The sequence below is a fragment of the Rhinoderma darwinii genome, chromosome 1 (assembly GCF_050947455.1).
Source record: "Rhinoderma darwinii isolate aRhiDar2 chromosome 1, aRhiDar2.hap1, whole genome shotgun sequence".
In the NCBI taxonomy this organism is placed as follows: Eukaryota; Metazoa; Chordata; class Amphibia; order Anura; family Rhinodermatidae; genus Rhinoderma; species Rhinoderma darwinii.
In genome coordinates this window covers 309,267,893-309,282,858 of record NC_134687.1, presented here as the reverse complement: position 1 = coordinate 309,282,858, position 14,966 = coordinate 309,267,893, and the positions used below count along the sequence as shown (strand labels likewise).

The 14,966-nt window shown below is 47.6% G+C and overlaps 1 protein-coding gene across 1 annotated transcript in view; it reads right to left on the bottom strand.

The window, feature by feature from the left end:
* ABHD8 (abhydrolase domain containing 8) overlaps window positions 1-14,031 on the bottom strand; it is a 32,104-nt gene extending 18,073 nt beyond the window's left edge. The window contains exon 1 of the mRNA XM_075825516.1: window positions 13,696-14,031. The gene's annotated coding sequence lies outside the window, so the exon portion shown is untranslated. The remainder of the gene's footprint in view (window positions 1-13,695) is intronic.
* Between the last annotated feature and the right edge of the window lie 935 nt (window positions 14,032-14,966).

Genomic DNA, 14,966 nt, shown 5'->3' with positions numbered 1-14,966 from the left:
AACAGTCTAATGTCTATGATGGTGCTCACATGAATCGGCCAGGTTGTCTTTTACCAATATCCATTCATTTCCACTCCATCCGAGCTGAACGTGTATGTTTATGGGAATGATAGCTGTGAATGGCGGCCTTTGGTCAGAGACTATTATTGAAAGTCTACCACCAATATTAAAGGTCCTTGTACGTACGTACGTGCGTGCGTACGTACGTACGTACGTACGTACGTACGTACTCATTTGGCTTGCATGAATTTTCTCTAGCATCCTCACACATACATGGACACAAATTGGACCTAGAAAATCTGTGTTTCCTTACAAAACAAAAATTGTGAGATTGTGATTGTAAGCTCGATTGGGGACAGTCATAAATGTGAATGCATTATATGTACAGCTCTGTAGAAATTGTCAGCACTATATAAATAGTGTGAAATTAATAAATAAAACTCCAGGACAAGGTATACTATGTAATAAGGAACTAACATAGTAAGTTTGACAAAAGACATATGTCCATCCAGTTCAACCTATTCTCCTGGAATGTTGATGGAAGGAAGGAAAAAAAACCATGACAAATAGAATAAATCCCTGGATCAACGACCCATCTCCAGTAAACATAACTTGTAATATTATTACACATTTAAGAAAGACATCCAGGCCCCTTTTAAACTCTTTCAGTGAATTCACTATAACAACTTCCTATGGCAATGAGTTCCATAGTCTCACTGCTCTTACAGTAAAGAATCCCCTTCTATGTTTGTGTAGAAACCTTCTTTCCTCTAGACATTGTGTATGCTCCCTTGTTAAACTTACAGTGCTATAGTTATTAGGTTACCCCAAAGTCATCTTTATTTCCAAACTAGATAACCCCAAAAAATTATTCTCTATCTGGGTGCTGCAAACTGCAAATTTTTTTTTATAAAGCAGTTGCCCGCTTTATAGACAGACGCCTGTGTATATCAAAATGAGCAGCTACTGTATGCCAAGAATGGACCATCAATCTAATATCGATTTCTCTCTTTAAAATCTGTCTCTCTATCTCATATCGTATTTGGACATTTCTTTTCGGTTAGAAGTGCTCTCTGAAAATAAGCTGATCACAGGGTCTCCTGATGCTGCGACCCCTAGTGATCAGCTGTAATCTGCGGGAGAATCAGAAAGCAATTGTTCAATTTCCTTGCAGCGACACTACAGGAGAAATTGAGTATTACACAGGTTTAATTAAAATCAATGGACTGTCCATGTAATGCATGCACATGCTGGATCCTCCAGAGCAAGAGACTCTTTTTGTTGCCAATCTCCTCATTGACTAATAAATGAGGGTCCTGAATAGGAGACCCCTCTCTATTAACTCGGTTTTAACTGGGTTTTTCCAAAATTGACAACCTTTTTAATAACTATCTATCTATCTCATATGTATCTATCTATCTTCCTCAAATTTGTCTCTCTCTTTCAGTTCTATCACCAATTTTGTATTAAATATTATGCGCATGGTATATACTGTATATGAGTGACTAAACCTATTAAGGTCCTTGCCATCCTTACAACTTTCGGTCAGAAGATGACATCACACACTGTCCAAGGAGATAGCACAGATATCATATCATGTTATTATTTAGACAATTTTAGGAGAATCATTACTGGGTATTTAGCTGAAGAGATACCTTTCATGCCACAATACTGTCTTAATACAAAATATACCTAAAAATGTTGAAGCATTTCTGGCCTATATTCCATATGTGATAAGTAAGTTTCCTACAATAAAACCGTACAAAAAATGTTGTATATGAACAGCGCCAATTCTAGCTCTTCTGCTGCCTGAGGTGAAAATTGAAATGGCGCCCCACCCCTCAGATCTTGATTGACATCCCCCTGGCTGCTCTACATCACTAGCAGCCTCCTCCAACTCTTGCAGAAGCGCCGTTGCCTTGTACTCCCCTGGCATGTGTGGTGCAGCAGGGCCGCCATCAGGAATTTCAGGGCCCCCTACAGCTAAATTTTCTGGGCCCCCCTACCGTGGCACCGCCTGTTAACGGTACTCCGTCCAGCACCATATCATGGTACCCAGGGCCGCCATCAGGGGGGGTATTATGGGTACTGATGTGAGAGGCCCGGCCAAACCTAATTGATAGGGGGGCCCGGCAACTGCCGCGACTTGCCTTTGGTAGAAAAAAAAAACAGGCCCCTGCAATGGGGCTTGTTTTTTTCACCAAAAGAATGTCGTGAGCTGCGGGCCCCCCTTTCAATTAGGTTTGGCCGGGCCTCTCACATCAGTACCCATAATACCCCCCCCTGATGGCGGCCCTGGGTAGCATGGGGGTCGTCATGGGGGCCGTCAAACACTGCCGCCCGTGCGACCGATCGCGTGTACCCGCAAACTCCCGCGCATGCGCACCCGCGAACTGCGCACCGAATTTTGAGGCAGATTTTGACCTGCCCAAACTATCTTGCCGCGTTTTTTGCCCGCGGCGATTGAGGACAGCAGACAAAAAACGCAGGGAAAAATGCATTTTCTGCTTCCCATTGATTTCGATGGGAGGTCAGAGGCGGAACCGCGGCAAGAAAGGACGTGCTGCTTTTTCTTTTTTCTGCGTCTGGCTCCCATTGATTTCAGATTAAATCAATGGGAGGCAGTTTTGGAAGTTGTTTGGTGCTGATTCTGACGCAGCGTCCGAGTCAATATCAAGGCCCAAAAACTCTGTGAACTGGGCCTTATTGTTAGGGCTTATTCAGACGAACGTGTAATACATCCGTGCAACGTGCGTGATTTTCACGCGCCTCGCACGGACCTATGTTACTCTATGGGGCCGTGCCGACTGTCAGTGATTTTCACGCAGCGTGTGTCCGTGTGTCCGCTGCGTAAAACTCACGACATGTCCGATATTTGTGCATTGTTCGCGCATCACGCACCCATTGAAGTCAATGGGTGCGTGAAAATCACGCCCAGCACTTCCGCAGCCGTATAAACTATGAATGAAAACAGAAAAGCACCGCGTGCTACAAACATACAAACAGAGTGTCATAATGATGGCGGCTGCGCGAAAATCACACAGCCACGCATCATACGCTGCTGACACACGGAGCTGTTATGGACCTTTTGCATGCGCAAAACGCCACGCAAAAAGCACACGCTCGTGTAAATCCGGCCTTAGGGTAGGAACACACTAGGTATGAACACTGCGGATTTTATGCAACACATTTTATTGTGGAAAATCCGCAGCGTATTACAGTCGCAGCAGAGTGAAAATCACTGACAGTCGGCACGGCCCCATAGAGTAACATAGGTCCGTGCGAGGCGGGTGAAAATCACACACGTTGCACGGATGTATTACACGTTCGTCTGAATAAGCCCTAACAATAAGGCCCAGTTCACAGAGTTTTTGGGCCTTGATATTGACTCGGACACTGCGTCAGAATCAGCACCAAACAACTTCCAAAACCGCCTCCCATTGATTTCATCTGAAATCAATGGGAGCCAGTCGCGGAAAAAATAAAAAGCAGCACGTCCTTTCTTGCCGCGGTTCCGCCTCTGACCTCCCATCGAAATCAATGGGAGGCAGAAAATGCATTTTTCGCTGCGTTTTTTGTCTGCTGTCCTCAATCGCAGCGGGCAAAAAACGCAGCAAAAAACGCGGCAAGATAGTGTGGGCAGGTCAAAATCTGCCTCAAAATTCTTTAAGGAATTTTGAGGCAGATTTTTTCGGCCTGCAAAATACTCTGTGTGAACAGGGCCATACATAAACAGCACTTTGAGACACTTTACTCACCGTGTCAGAAGAGCTGCTCCCACTCCAGTCCTCTTCAGGCGATGTCTTCGGTCCAGATGTCGTCCTTGACCTCCAGGCTCCAGAAAATGGCGGGGATCGTAGAACTCCTGCCGCCGCACAACAACTAGACTCCTCCCCCTCTCCTTACGCAGCTACGCTCTGGAGAAGGAGGACGAGGCGGAGTCGGACGAGGAGGACGACGAGGAGGCGGAGTCGGACGAGGAGGCGGAGGACGAGGAGGCGGAGTCGGAGGCGGGCCAGCAGGTAAGTAAACTATGCACCGCTGTCCCTGTGTGGCTGTCCTTCCCCGTAGATCGGACTTGTGTTGCGGGCGCACCGCCTCCCTCTCAGCGGCGCGCCTGGTCGTTCGCGCGTGGGCGCGGTCATGCGCGCGCGGGTGCGAGCTTGCGGTCGTTCACGCGCGCGCGCAAGCGGTGTTTCGCGGCGGTGATGAGAGGGGGGCCCGCAGCTCACGGCGGTGTTTGACGAGAGGGGGGCCCGCAGCTCACGACATTGTTTTGGTGAAAAGAACAGGCCCCATTGCAGGGGCCTGTTTTTTTCTACCAAAGGCAAGTCGCGGCAGTTGCCGGGCCCCCCTTTCAATTAAGTTTGGCCGTGCCCCCTACACTAGTACCCCTAATACCCCCATGATGGCGGCCCTGTGTAGCGCGAATCACGCGCGTCACCCGGAAGTGCTTCCGTGTGCCGTGCACGATTTGCACGCACCCAATGACTTCAATGGGTGTGTGCTGCGCGAAACACGGGCAAGTATATGACATGTCGTGAGTTTTACACAGCGCACACACGCTACGTGAAATTCACTGACAGTCTGAGCGGCCCCATTCACTAACATAAGTCCGTGCGACGTAATAAATATCACGGACGTATAACCCGTTCGTGTGAATAATATTGTCATTTGTAGTGAATTTTCGGTGCACAATCCGCACCAAAAATAGGAGGCAAGTAAGTGGCTTATTCAGATGTCCATGTTCGGTCTGTGATATAAGGACCGTGTATCGGCCATATTTCCCGGACCGACCACAGTTCAGGGAGCGGGGTTTCTAGCATCACAGTTATCTATGATCATAGTCCCTCCCTTCCCGTGGGAATACTGTCCCCGGTCCCGTACTGAAAGCATCATTACAGTATGGGACAGTATTCCCGCAGAGAGGCAGGGACTCCCAGCAACACTGATAACTATGATGCTAGGAGTCCGGCACCATGAATTGTGGTCAGCCTGTGAGGTACAGCCGATACACGCTCCGTATGTCACGGACCGAATGCGGCCGTCTGAATAAGGCCTTAGTCTAGTTACACAGTGCGGTGAAATCCCATTTTTTTGCCACAATTTTTGCAAAAAAACGTGACTTGACCGCACTGTGAGAATATAGCCTAACAGCACTTTTCATGTTTTGTATCTTTTTTTTATGCAATTTTCGTAATTGCGGCACAAATCACGCGGTTTTGCCGCAATTTTTATATAATCGCGGCAAAACTGCGCCATTTTTGCCGCGATTACGAAAATCGCGGCAAAAAAGCGCTAGGAAAATGAAAAAATACCAAAAAACTTTTTAACCAACTTTATACAATCTACAAATGGGGTCAGGGGGATGGGAATCAGAATGGATAGGGGAACATACTCACCAGCCTGCAGGTCCGGTCGGCAGAGTAGAGGAGCTGGGGGGCGGGATCTCCACACGCAGCTTCAGCACATGCTGCATCTTCCCCTCCAGTGAAGCTACAACAGGTATGCAGGGGCTGCCGCGAGTGTTGCTAGGGGAGTGTCGCTAGGGGGGTGTCGCTAGGGGGGTGCCGCTAGGGGGGTGCCGCGGGCGTTGCGAGGGGGGCCCGTGAGCGTTGCGAGGGGGGGCCCGTGAGCGTTGCAAGGGGGGGCCCGTGAGCGTTGCGAGGGGGGGGGCAACAGTCCGAGGGGGGGGGGGGGCGACGGCAGCCCGGCGGGCCCCTTTTACTTCATCCATGTGGCCGGGCCCCTGACGGGAGTACCAGTAATACCCCCCTGATGGCGGCCCTGTGGTGCAGTGATGAAGCTGGGCAGAGTACACCTCGCTGCACGGTGCGTGCCCAAGTAGTACAAGGCAATGGCGCATCCGTGAAAGTTGTATCAGTCAGGGGGATGGCAATCAACCATGGAAAGGTGGGTTTGGAGGCAGGACTATGTGACTCTTCAGGATAGCGGCACCGCTCCATGACCCTTTGATAAATAATTAGCATATAGTGTGCTCCGTTTTAAAAGTTGATTTTATATATGAAAAAATCATACAAGGGAATGTTTTGAAATATTGTCAGGTCATGTATTACCGCATGGTGGCGGTTCAAGGGGTTAAAACTACCACACAGGTTCCGATTAAATATACAATGAATTTAAAACAATTCCATTTGCCCTGTAATTTTCTTAATATAAATATATCCTATATAATTACAGCATCAGAACAAAGCTCTAACATATATGGTGTAATGTCCATGGCTGCGGGCTGTCAGCTCCAACCTCCCTCTGACAGCCGCAGCCATGAGTGCTCAGGAGACGCCAGCGCTCTCATCCACTCACCTCAGCCGGATCCCGTAGGGTGCGCGCGCACGCTCGTGCCCGCTCTTAAAGGGGTAGCGCGCGCACCGGACCTCGTGGATGAACTTTGACCCGTGAGTACCCTGGACTATAAGAGGGGTCCAGCCCCCTAGTTCTATGCCTGAGCATTGTTGTGTTCCCTAGTTTGTCTATGTGATGGCCTCCTAGTGTTTCCTGTTCCAGTCCCTGCCCCTGTACCTACGCCTGTTTCCAGTTCCTGTTCCTAGCAATCCATACATTCCTGGTCTAGCACTGAGTTGTGCCAAGGTCGTGCCGTACTGCATCCACATCTGACCTGCTTCACCTCGCCTGTCGTCCGCCTGCTACCTAGTCCCAGCCGAGCCTGCCCTGCTGCTGTCTGAGCTGCCACAGGTACCTATATAACTATAGACATTCACCTGCTCCCTGTTGGCCAGCTGACTTACCGACAAGGTGGTATGGCCCAGTGGGTCCACAGACCCTTCGTGACAGTACGCTCAGGCCATGGACCCCGCTGGTCGATTCAAGACTATGACGACGTCACAGGAGATGCGAGCGGATATGCTGGACCTCCGGCCTCGACAGGACCAACTCCTCCAGGCGTTGAACACCCTTGCACGTCGGCAGGAGGCACAAGCTGCCGTTCCTCCTACTACACCACCTGGCAATGTGGATCCTCAGTCTAAACCTCTTGGCAGTATTGACTCACGTGTTTCTTTGCCACTTCCTGACCGCTATGATGGAGAAGCAAGTACCTGTCGTGGTTTTCTTAATCAATGCCAGATCCATTTCAGCCTGTATGCTAGGACATTTTCGTCTGATGGTGCCAGGGTCACTTTCATAATTTCTCTCCTCACCGGCAAGGCTCTTGCATGGGCGAACCCTATCTGGGAGAGACAAGGACCAGAGACCCGTGACTTCCCTGCCTTCCTCCGGACTTTTCGCATGGTGTTTGAGCAGCTTGGATCGGTCTCATCTGCAGCGGCCTCTTTGATTAACCTGCGCCAAGGAGACACCTCCGTGAGTGAGTAAGCCATCCACTTCTGCACCCTTGCGGTAGAGCTGTTATGGAACAATGAGGCTCTGGTGGCTGCATTCTGGCATGGACTATCTTCCAGAGTTAAAGACGAACTTGCCGCCCGGGATCTGCCGTCTACCCTGGATGACCTCATCCTTCTTTCTCCCCGGATTGATATACGGATCCGTGAACGCCTCCAAGAGGTTTAACGGGAGGGAGCCCTTCCTAGTCTGTCCCCTACTTTGCAGCAACCTCTGCTGTCCTAGGATGTCGATCCTCGTAAGAAGTCGGTAATAACGGACCAGTATAAGTTATCTACCCAAGAGAGACAACGCAGACGCACATCTGGACTCTGTCTTTATTGTAGTCTCGATGGCCATCTTATGCGCCTGTGCCCCCAAAACTCCCAAAACCTAGAGTTGCTTGGAGTGACGACCTTGGGTAAAGATTGACTTCCGTCTAAATTGTTCATACCTGTGACCATAGTGTCCGGCGAGAAAACGCATCAGCTCTCTGCGTATCTGGACTCTGGATCCGCTGCTAATTTCATCCGCAGAGATCTGGTAGACCTTCTGCAATGACCCACCACCCCTCTGGAGAGCCCCTTGACAGTTGCCTCAGTGAATGGACTACCTCTGCCAGACCCAGTTTTAGCTGTGACCAAGCCGCTTAGGCTCCAAGTGGGAGCCCTTCACTCTGAACTTCTGTCATTCTATGTCCTGCCCAAAGCTGTTAACTCTGTGTTGCTGGGCCTGCCTTGGCTCTGACTGCATGCCCCAGTTCTGGACTGGAATTCTGGAGGGGGTCTCCAGTGGGGCCCTGAGTGTCAAGGTCGTTGCCTGGTGCGGATTAGTTCGGCTCAGCCTTCGCTGCCTCTGTCATTGGCAGGATTGCCGGGTCACTATGCTGCCTTTTCGGACGTCTTCAGCAAGAGGGAGGCGGAGACATTTCCCCCGTATCGGGCGTATGACTGCTCTATTGAACTGATTCCTGGTGCATCCCTTCCGCATGGTAGGGTATATCCTCTTTCCTTGCCCGAGACTCTGTCCATGTCCTCCTATGTGATAGAGAACTTAGAAAGGGGCTTCATACGAAAGTCTTCCTCCCCGGCAGGAGCCGGGTTCTTCTTCGTCAACAAGAAAGATGGCTCTCTTTGTCCTTGCATCGACTACCGTGGTCTCAACCAGATCACGGTGAAGAATAAATATCCCCTGCCATTGATCTCCAAACTGTTTGATCGTATACGTGGTGCAACAAAAATGTTCTAAACTAGACCAGCGTGGGGCTTACAACCTAGTCCGGATTCGCCACGGTGATGAATGGAAGACTGCATTTAACACCTGTGATGGACACTATGAGTATCTAGTAATGCCTTTCGGCCTGTGTAATGCTCCCGTGGTATTCCAGGAATTTGTGAATTACATTTTCCGTGACCTCCTCTATGTTTGTGTTGTAGTCTACCTCGATGACATCTTGATTTTCTCCCCAGATCCTATGACGCACCAGAGACATGTCCATCAGGTTCTGCTACGGTTAAGGAACAATCGTCTGTACGCCAAGTTGGAGAAGTGCGTATTTGACAAGGATGCTCTACCCTTCCTGGGCTATATCGTCTCGAATCGTGGTCTCGAGATGGATCCTGAAAAGGTAAAGTCTGTCCAGGAGTGGCCACGTTCTCAAGGCTTGAGGGCCATACAGCGCTTTTTGGGATTTGCTAATTTTTACAGGCAGTTTATTCCGAATTTCTCCTAACTGACTTCCCCCATCTCTAACCTTACTAAGAAGGGTATGAACGCCAAGGTGTGGACTCCTGAGGCAGAGTCTGCATTCAATAGCCTGAAGAGTGCCTTGACGTCAGCCTCTATCCTCCATCATCTGGATGTCTCTCTGCAGATCTTGTTGGAGGTGGACGCATCCTCTGTCGGTGCTTATGCACTCCTGTTCCAGAGAGGTCCCTAAGGGCAAGTCAAGGGTATGTGGATACTTTCCCAAGCTCTTCTCTTCCGCAGAACGCAACTACTCGATTGGGGATCGGGAGTTACTGGCCATCAATTTGGCTCTGGAGGAGTGGAGACATCTACTAGAGGGCGCAGCTCATCCGATCTTGATTTTTACGGACCACAAGAATCTTACCTACCTCCAGACGGCCCAACGGCTGAACCCTCGTCAGGCCAGGTGGTCACTGTTCTTTGCAAGGTTTCAGTTTGAGTTTCATTATCGCCCGGCCGACAAGAATGTGAGGGCCAATGCCTTGTCCAGGTCTTTCAAGACAGAAGACACCATTGAGAGTCCACAGAACATTATTGATCCATCTTGCATTGTCTAGGTCAATCCCCTGCAAATTGGGGACATTCCTCCAGGGAGGACTTTTGTGCGCCTCGCTGATCGTGGAAGAATCCTCCGCTGGGGACACTCCTCTAGACTGGCATGTCACGCGGGGTTACGTAAGAACCGGGATTTGATTGCTCGTCATTTCTGGTGGCCCACACTGCCCAAGGATATTGTGGACTTCGTTTCTTCCTGTGCTGTACGTGCAGCCAACAAGGCCACCCACTACAGACCTGCTGGTCTGCTTCAGCCATTGCCGGTGCCCAATGCTCCCTGGCAGCATATAGCGATGGACTTTATCACGGACCTGCCTCTCTCTGCTGGATGCAGTGCTGTCTGGGTAGTGGTGGACCGATTTTCAAAGATGGCCCACTTCATTCCTCAGACCTGTCTTCCTTCTGCTCCTCAGTTGGCCAAGTTATTTATCCAACACATATTCCGCCTGCACGGCTTGCCACAGCATATTGTGTCTGATCGGGGGGTTCAGTTTACCTCGAGGTTCTGGAAAACCCTCTGCGGACTTCTGGGCGTGAAGTTGGACTTTTCCTCTGCCTACCATGCTCAGTCTAATGGTCAGGTCGAGAGGATCACCCAGATTTTGGAGAACTACCTACGCCACTTCATCTCCAAGCAGTATGATGACTGGGTGCAGTTGCTCCCATGGGCGGAGTTCTCCTACAATAATCACACCAGCGAGTCTACTAGGAATACACCGTTCTGCATTGTCTACGGCCAACACCCACGAATTCCTCTCCCGGTGCCTGATACTTCCAAAGTACCTGCAGCTGACTCCACGTTTAGAGACTTTTTGCAGATCTGGCTGCAGACTCGATCCTCCATCCTAATGGCAGTGGACCGCATGAAACGGAAGGCTGACACAAGGTGAAGAGAGCCTCCTCAATTTCTTACTGGCATTAAGGTCTGGCTGTCATCCAGGAATATCCGACTGAGGGTGCCGTCATGTAAATTTGCACCCAGGTTCCTCAGACCATTCGAGGTCCTGCAGCAGATTAACCCTGTCGTCTACAAGCTTCGGCTGCCTCCTACCCTCAGGATTCCCAACTCCTTCCATGTCTCGCTCCTGAAACCAGTGATCCTGAACCACTATTCCAAGACTCCCAGCCCTGCGGTTGCCTCCAGCGGTCCCTCAGACATCTTTGAGGTCAAGGAGATCTTGGAGACCAAGAGAGTGAGAGGAAAGACTTTTTATTTGGTGGAGAGAGGTCCTGGGAGTCAGAGGAGAACCTCAATGCCCCTACTCTTCTGAAGAAGTTTCTCTCTCGCTCTGGTCCCAAGAAGAGGGGGCGTAAGAGGGGGGATACTGTAATGTCCGTGTCTGCGGGCTGTCAGCTCCAACCTCCCCCTGACAGCCGCAGCCATGAGTCGGCAAGCGATGGCCCCAGCCTCCTCCTCAGAATATGCCAGCGCTCGCGTCCACTCACGTCAGCCGGATCCCGTAGGTCCCGTGCGCACCGGACCTCGAGGATGAACTTTGACCCGTGAGTACCCTGGACTATAAGAGGGGTCCAGCCCCCTAGTTCTATGCCTGAGCGTTGTTGTGTTCCCTAGTTTGTCTATGTGATTGCCTCCTAGTGTGTTTCCTGTTCCAGTCCCTGTTCCAGTCCCTGCCCCTGTACCTACACCTGTTTCCAGTTCCTGTTCCAAGCAATCCATACATTCCTGGTCTAGCACTGAGCTGTGCCAAAGTCGTGCCGTGCTGCATCCACATCTGACCTGCTTCACCTCGCCTGACGTCCGCCTGCTACCTATTCCCAGCCGAGCCTGCCCTGCTGCTGTCTGAGCTGCCACAGGTACCTAGAGAACTATAGACATTCACATGCTCCCTGTTGGCCAGCTGCCTTACTGCCAAGGTGGTACGGCCCAGTGGGTCCACAGACCCTTTGTGACATATGGCTTCAGAACCATGCTCAATACATATATACAGTACCAGACCCAAGCTCAGTACATAAATACAGTACCAGAACAAAAATCAGTACATATATACAGTACCAGAACTAAGCTCAGTACATATATACAGCACCAGAACAAAGCTCAATGCATAAATACAGTACCAGAACAAAGCTCAGTACATATATACAGCACCAGAACCAAGTTCAGTACATAAATACAACACCAGTACCAAGCTCAGTACATAAATACAGCACCAGAACCAAGTGATCACGTCATCACGCCACTTGCGTTGTTGAAAGGCACTGATTGGCAGGGTGCCCTGCCCTTTCATTCAACTACGCAATTGGCACGATGATGCCGCTTACGTCATTGAAAGGCGCTTATGCATGTAATTGTATCTGCGACCTATAGACGCACGTACATTTAAAGTGCAGGAGGGGGTGGCGGCATATGGTTTCAGTCAGTGAGGCAGCAGTCCACCGCCTGAGGTATGTGAACTCCTTGAATCGGTGTGAGCTACTTTTATAGCCTCACATTGATTTGTTATAGGCTACATATGTTACTTATAACTAATTGTCATTAACTGTTATAAGTGCAAATGTTCATTAACCCATGACAACCAAAAATCCATGAGCTTTGGGTTACAGATGTCTAATTCACACTGCTACAATTCAAAATTTGCAGATGGTTATCCCCATTATTTTCTTTTGACTTGTTAACCTTGCTTACTAAAGGCCTGTAACATGAATGCATTTGTTCTACAGCGGCCCAGTAATTTATTGCAACCTATTTTTGTTCTCAATTGTCCTTGCAGTTCTGCAGAGCACCCCCTCGTGGACTGCACCATAGTATTACAGTGCAATTTTCACTGTCTTTTCGACCCTGCCAACTAGTTTGGTACAGGCCTGCAGAACATTCTTCCTAAATTTTTCTCAATGCAGGTAAACAGGAGACTGCATTTACTTTCCTTTCTACAGAAATTGCTTTGTAAAGGTCTCACAGCAAAAGCTTTTCTTTACAGAATATGTCCTTGTTGATCGGGCTCATTTATATGTGACTTGCAAATAAAATAAAAAAATTATATATATATATATATATATATATATATATATAATGTCCCTGGGGTACTTGAAGTGTAGCCTTATAGTTTTCTTTTTTTTTCTTTTCACTAATGTATTGCAGAAATTCACTTCAGTGGCTTGCATATTAAATGACTACAGTCCATTTATTCTATATCTGTTGTCTCATAGATTCAGGGAATATTATTATTCACATGTACAATGTTTTTGTCATTGTAAATAGTTGGCTATTTAGTCAGCAATTTTTTAACCTATAAACCACACATTTAAGCATATAAATGCGTATATCAGATAAGTAGGTCAGAGCTGAACGCGCTTATATACATCAGCATTGAAGCCCACTCAGTGTCTGCAGCCATATAAGTTAACAATAGTTCACATTTCTTTTTACTCTGTAAATCACAACATAACTGTGCAATATGCTGCAGGTATAACGGACAGGGGCAAACTTTATTACCCAGAAAGTTAAAACGCTTCCTTGAGGAAATGCAACAATGCATCATCTGTCAGTGGCGCTGCAGGAATAGTAACACCGGGCCCTTTAATTCAATAATTACATACTGTATATGTGTTTATTCATAGATTATGCATAATTATCTACATCTATTAACAGTTTATTTCAATATTATCAATATTTGCAGATATAGTGAAACATTACATGCAAATTCCAAAATTACCCACTATTATTCAACTGGCAAGTTCCTTGCCAGGTGAATGCTACTTCTACTAATAATAATATTGTTATAATAATAGTAAAAGGAATGATAATAGAACAGCGACAAAGACAATAAGAGCTTCAGTGAAATAAGAGCTTCTTCCAGCGTATCCCACCAGAATATAGACAAGTTCAGACAGCGTAAATGATAGTGGCGTTTGTTATTCTCCAGCCGGTGAAGTGAGAATATATAATGTAAGGGTTAACATATGGCCATGAGCCAGCTAAATAACAAACAGCACGATTCCCTCGCCTATAGACCTGTATGGACATTTGCATTGATAGAAGAAGCTAATATAAACATATGGAATGGGATTGCTTACCTCATTTATTGTCACGATTTTTGGTGCTTCTGAATTGGATTTGTTTGCAGGCAAGGATCAGGGTGAAAGATGGATAAAGAGAGAAAATCCTGCAGTGGCAATCTGCTCCTGAGGCTAATTCTCTTATCCTGCACCCAATGCCTGTGCCTACATCCACAACGTGGCCTGTTCAGCTGAATGCAGCAGCCAGGATACTTGCTTGTTGTTTCCCATCTAATCTGTCCGACACCCCCTAAAGATGTAAACCTTCTCCTGCCCCCCTACATGCTGTTGCCATACAGAATCTCACTGTATCCCTCCTTAGAGGTGTGCGCAGAGCACAGTACAGAAGATGAAGCTCCTATCAGCGGCCATTGCAGACAGGAGACATTATCCAATAGGATAAGGAAAGGAGAGTAACTTAGTAACAGTGCTGCGTCCTGTCACTTCTATGGGATGTGACAGTTAACCCTTTCTCCGCTACAACAGGAGCAGTCGTACTGTGAAATTCACTATAATTGATGTATTATATGGATAAGAGTACAATGTGTCCTGTAATTATACATTAGATTGCATAAAAGCATCGTATTATAATAAGTAATGGTTCAGGTGGAAGGCAGAGCTCATCTATATAAATATTTAAAGTTGTTAATATCAACAGCAAAATCATATTGCTCTACGTAGCGATAAGAAATCCCATCATTATTGTTGCTGCTGTTGACCACATGTAAATAGCAGCTATCTACAATATCGACATAGCAATTTACACAGCAATTTTAGTCCAATGAAATCGATAACCAGTCGTCCTGAGAATCCAGCAATTTAAACGAACAATGAGAATGCGATCATTTCCATTAGATAAAAAAGTAAACAATTGTACTTGCCTAGTCATGTTATGTAATGTCCTGTCTATTTTGTATGCCCCTATATGAATTGAGGATGATAACCGTTAAAGGATTGAAATGACTCAAATTAATCTAGTAAAAACTATTTATAAAATGGACAAAATTCGAAATCTCCAGTATCATCTAGAGATCTTTATTACCGCCAGTGTGAAATATGTGTAAAGCGAATATTCACCATTAGCTATCTTCTGACAAGTCAATATGACATACACTATATGGATAAAAGTATTAGGACACCTCTTAATCATTGAACTTAGGTGTTTCATTCAGTCCCATTGCTACAGGTGTATAAAATCCAGCCCCTAGCCATGCAGTCTGCCTTTACATACATTTATGAAAGAATGGGTCGTACAGAGCTCACTGAATTCCAGCGTGGTACTGTAATAG